This window comes from Sapajus apella, unplaced genomic scaffold (genome assembly GCF_009761245.1).
Source record: "Sapajus apella isolate SASKATOON/1434 unplaced genomic scaffold, GSC_monkey_1.0 scaffold13, whole genome shotgun sequence".
NCBI lineage: Eukaryota > Metazoa > Chordata > Mammalia > Primates > Cebidae > Sapajus > Sapajus apella.
In genome coordinates this window covers 26,308,686-26,314,685 of record NW_022436953.1, presented here as the reverse complement: position 1 = coordinate 26,314,685, position 6,000 = coordinate 26,308,686, and positions in this window count along the sequence as shown.

The window sequence follows — 6,000 nt, the reverse complement described above, 5'->3', positions numbered from 1 at the left end:
TTCTTGAAGGCAAAGGTCACATGTGATTCATCTTTGAATAATAACAGTAACAGCAATTAACATTGTGCAAGGTGTTAATCACTTTATATCTGCCATCTCACCTAATCCATATAACAACCCTATGCAATAGGCACTGTTATTATCACCACTTAAAGAGTAAGAACACAAGGCTCAGAAGTTAAATAATGACCCCAAATCCCATAGCTAGGGAGTTACAGCACCTGTATTCAAGCCTTATAGGTCTGCTGTAGAGCCCAGCTTCCTAAACTCAATGCTATGTTCAAGGCTGGGTCAGAAATGTTAGGTTCAAGAGATGAATTAATGAGTGAATGGATGATGGATGGATGGATGCATGAATGAGCAAATGAATGAATCTTCTAGGGAAACAAAATGTGATCCACAAAGGGAGTGCTGTGGTGGTTGGTAAGCTAAGCACATTAAGGCATGTTCCTGAGTGAGGTCAAGGACATGGATTTGCTATATTCCAGGACTAGCAAAAACCTGCACCTCTAATAAAAAATCCCACCACAAGTCCTAAAAGCATAAGGGTCATATGAGAGGGAGAAAGAGAGGAAGAGATGAAGGACAGAAATAGACATGCAATGAGTATTGATTCTGTTTTAGGTTTCACAAATCTAAATTTGATCAGCACAAATCACCCTTCAGAAATGTTGAAAGGTCAGAAGGATCATCTTCATATGAAAAAGACTCTCATTATATTCGAGAGACCACAGGAGCTGAAAGGTTTTAGCACTTTCATCCACCTCTAAACACTTGCACTTCACAACAATTTTAAAAGCAAAAGGCTTTGAAAGAACGAAAGTCCATTTGAACAGAATTCATTCACACTTGCTGTGAGTGTGACTCTCTTACTCCTTGAGTCCAGTCAGGGTTCAGACAGGGAAGCGGAGTCCCAGGAGCTCATGGGCCTGGGATTTATTATAGGAATCTGACCTTGTAGTTGTGGGAGGAGCTGTGGGGGAGACATGAAGGATGGGATGCTGGAGGATCGGCAAGCACAAGGAGTCGGAGAGGCCAGGAACGTCTAGCCACCACTGGACTGCAAAAAAGATCTGAGAAAGGGCCTCTGGGTGGCTGCGTCCTGTGGGTCTGCAGCCAAGCATCTGGTGGTGGGCCCTTGGGCAGGGCCAAAGAGTAAAGAGAAGCTAAACTCTATCAGGCACCTCTGCAACCATCCATCGCTGCACCTAACAGCGAAGAAACCCCAGAGAGAAATGGCCACCATGTTTCTTCAGCCTTTCCTGCCTGTGTGTATTCACCTTCTGACCAACTCTAACTCGGAAGCATATAGGGAAAGGGATGCTGGGAAATGTAGTTCTCAGTTTAAGCAAGTTGACCCAGCAAAGTCTACCAGACTCCTTTAATTAAATATAGAATGCTTAAAGTGATTATTCCCATCTTTCAGGAGACTGCACATTTTAATCATAATTACATGATAAATATTTCATGGTATATATCTTTGTCATATAATTAGGAGTAAAAAATGTAATCTCAAAAAGATGCTAAATAATTCAAATGGCTGAGGATGTGATTAAAATCATGACTGAGATATGGTCAGAAGGTAACTCAAGGTCTTCAAACATGATCTCCCAAGCCACATGTCTCCTGACAACTAGCCCAAAGCTATTATCACTACCCTGCATTTTCTCAAGAAGTCTCTCATGAATTTCAGATGGAAATTTCAAGAAAAGCTCACAATATTTTCCTATCTTCCTCTCTCCAAAATTACTAGACTTGAAAAATCTATACAGTAGCCCAATAACCACCTGATTAATATGCAATTTTAACACCTGGTGGTGTCCCCAAATACCTACTATTTTCTGAAACCCCATGTTCACCTAAACCTGAGCTGGGCCCAAAAGTGAGGACAAGAGAGTTTCCTTAGATACTGCGTGGAAGATTCTCCCCACAATACATGTGTTTCAAGGTTTCACTGTACTATAAGTAAAATGGGTCACGTCACCATGCCTTCAAAAGATGCAGTTCCTTCATGGCATATGCATGCTAGATCAGATCCAACTCATGGGCTTGTGGGCATGCCAACAGGCTGATTTATCCATTGCCACCCCCCACCACCTGGACTAAATGGCACAATGGAGCAGCAAACAACTATTTCAAAACCCCACCAGCTAACAGCCACATTTTCCTAAGTCAAGCTGTGCACAAATGCCTTTTACTGTCTATTGACTGAAGGAAAGAAGGAAGGGACACAAAGAAAGAAGTGAGAGTAAGAGAGCAAAAAAAGAGAGAAGAAAAAGACACCGTATGCCCTGAATTATAGACCTTCATGGTTACCTATAAGCGTGGTCAAGAGAAGACCTTCAATGGCATGCCATTGTGACATTCAGCCTGACACAGGCTTCTAACCCCTGAAGGATATGAGGCTCTTGTGAAAGACCTCTATTTTTTCCAGCAAGCAGTTGGCAGTGATGGATGACTCCATTAGAACAGCCATGACTCCATGTTTTCTCAGAGGCCCTCAGCATCCAGTTAAGAGGCTGGGTCTTAAGAAACTTTTTAGATCTTAATTCTTGGATGTCCAAAGAGTTGAGAGACCCTCATTTGGCAGGTTCCAAAATAGCTCAAAGGAGGCTTGTTTCAAACTGATTTCTTCAGTTTCCAATTCCTGACCTTTATCTCTATTTCTGGAGAGCTAATAAAAACAAAGATTAATCCCTGTCTCACAAAAGTAATGACCATTCCACCCACAAATCTTATCAGCTCATACTCTGGCACAGCTGTCAACCCACCCAACAAGTCCTCTTCCTTCTTTTACCAGGTTCTCCTGAGTTGCCAAAAAGCAGGACCTTTCACAAGCATTATCTGTCCCCATAATTCCAAATCTATTATTAGATGCTTACAGCAACAGGCATTAAAAACAACTTCCCTTAATCTTATTTTTTCTTCTCATCCATTTTACTAAGCTCTATTCAGGGAGAAGCCAGTTTAGATTAAAAAGATAAAATTGATCAGGAATGCTGGCCAAAGAAACCTAAACACAGTCCAAAAAAGAAAAGAAACCTGTTTCCTGAGCTCCATTTATACCAGAATCAAAAGTGAATAAGAAAACCTTTTCTAAAGTTTTGACTAGCGGTCAAATTAAATTTTTGTCTTGACCCAATTATAATTTCAAATTTAAATTTTGCATTGGCCCAATTATTTCCTAATTCATCCACAGAGGCTAGTTTCCCTACATGTTTCTATAGGGTTGTCCTGAATTGGAGGTCTTGGGTAAATCAAACTGATTCATTGTTTTCAGCCAAAAAGTGTTTTTTTAAAGAAATATTAAATGTGTCCAGCCTCAGTAATGCAGATAGCTAGTCAAGTGTTTCCATGTCAAATATCATTACTATTATTAACAATGTGTTAAAATCTATCTTAGAGATTCACAATTTAGGAGTTAGAATATCCTCTGTAATCTCATTTGATTTTTTTTTTTTCTGTCAAGTCAATTTATCATGTTCTGTGTCTGTGGAGTCCAAATAAATGCGATTTCTCTAACTTTTCAATAGTTTTAGAGTTGTCTCAAAAGCAAAATTCTGGGTAATGGCTGGCAACACAAGTACGGGATGTTTTGAGATGGTATGTCCTACTGCAAAGCTAAGCAACGCAAAGTTGAAGTCCACATTCTAACAGTACACAATGAACAATATTTATTCAACTAAAGTGACCAGAAAGCCAAGCTACCAAGTAACAAGCTCTCAATGAGCAACGCCCATTCTAGACTTCTACCAGCAACTGAGGTCAATGTCCACCTGAGCAACAGGAGCAACAGAAGGTATTGTGTGGAGAGGCTTATTGGTATACTTGTCCTCCATTTCAATGATCACCCTTATGCTAGAGTCACATACAGAAAGCTGTGTTTCTCCCTATCACCAGCAATTCTGATGAACTAACAGTGAACCCAGCAAGAGAGTTGCTTCTATATCCAAAGCCTGATGAAGGCATACACTGCTACTGTTCCATGCAAGGGTATTTCTTTACGTGGAGAATGCTAATAACTGAAGCCATGTTAGCCGTGAAATGATGAAGGGACTGAAAGATTTTTTTGTCAGCCAATTCAATAAGAATGTTAGGTCTTAGCAGCTGAGGAGGGTAATACAGCACTGAAGACAAATTGTCTGGGCTCTTTAAGAATACATGGCTGGTGCTAAGAAAATCTTCAAGAGCCATGTATTTTGAGAATTATAAAGTGATGTTATAACAAGGTCAGGAGTCTAGGTACATAGGTTTTAAATTACTGCAATAGCCTATAACAGAGTCCTATAAAGGGGATGAAAGGTACTTCGTTACAACATTGGAAAAGCCAACTTAGGTGCTTCAAAGACCAGTAGGTATAATTTGTATGGCTTCTTCAGGTTTGTGTTAACTGCACAGAGTTGGCTAGTATGGTCAGAGGTGAAAGAATATTTCTTGGGAAATTAGTTAATGAAGTAAACCCTTGGAAATGAACCTTCAATTGCTGAAATCTGACACCTGCTAAAAGAAAGCTCAGTAAAGCATTTCATTTTCCTTTTTCTTTCAAGTCAGGTGATTTGGAAAGTCATATCAGTGGTGTATTTAAAGAAAGCAAAACAACAAAATAAAACCAATTGCTTTTCATTTAAAATAAGTCTGAAGACCAGTTGCCAAATCATGAGTTATATTAAATGGGCTAGCCAACTCATGTCATGTTCTTCCAATTATAGCCCTCTATAAAGCACAGTACAGTCTAGTTTTTACCTTCTGATTTTTTTTTTTTTTTATCAGGACACAAAGTGATTCCCAACTAAGTGCCCTACAACCACCCCAGGACAAGTTCCATGGGCATCCTTCAAAAATGAAAGAACTGTTAGAACACACCACTGATCAAGGGGAAAGTGCCTTTGTACTCAATGGTCCAACTGGTATTTGCAGCCACCGGTACAGCAGCTTTCATTTATCTTAGTGCTAGTTCCAAAGGCAACATAGCCAGGTGCCATTCTGAAAGGAAACTGCTGTAACTAGTCTTAATAGCTTAAATCAGTGCTTTCCCAAGTGAAAGATGGGCTACCCAGAGACATTTCAAAGACTGAGGTGGGGAAGTCAAAGGAGAGAAGGACTATGAAACTAGAGCTGCGTTTGCTCCCCAGATGACTACACAGATGTTTTTAATCCACCTCACCTATTGAATACTAACACTCTCACATAGTTTCCGGAGGAAAAGAACAACTTCTGTTAGATTATGCAGTTTTCACCAAGTCAGAGACAACTGCCATTCTATTACAAAAATGGTGGCTGACTTCAAATGAGGGAGCACTCAGCTCTGCCACTCCCCTGCCCAACCTTGCTGCTGCCAAGTTGTTTCCCAGTCAGTGATGGATTGTAGCTTTGTTGCTTTCCGTTTCCTATATCTTATTAACCAAACTTGATGTTAAATGGGGGTAGTCTTATTCTGGGATAGAAATGGTTACCAGTTACCATTTATACAAACTTGCAAAAATACAAAGCCCATATTTTATATGGATACTACCTAAGCAAAAAAAGCGTAAATGGGTACAGCACTGAAGAAAAATGGAAAAGGGACAAGAGAGGGGTACAAATGAGGCTTCAAGTACGCATGCGGAAAACTTTTAAAATGAAGAGATGAAATACGGAAAAATGCTGAACATTTTAAAATCTAGACAGTGGGTTTATGAGTATGAACCTGAGTTTTTCTGAATGTTTAAAATAGTTCATAAATATTTTAACAGAAAAAAAATACTGGCATATTTAAGAACTAGAAATCCCATACATATCTGAGAACTATATTAATTTATGAAAAAGAAAAACGAATCTAAAAAGTCATCTCATAATTACATCTGAGAGTAAAGAGTTAAATATTTTTCATCCAAAGAGAGCAGGTATTTTCTACTCACTGTGTCAGGCACACTCTGATAAATATTTTACAGACCTTTTCATAACTCCGTGAGCTAGCTATTCTCTTCATTTTACAGATGAGAAAACTAAGACTCAGAAATT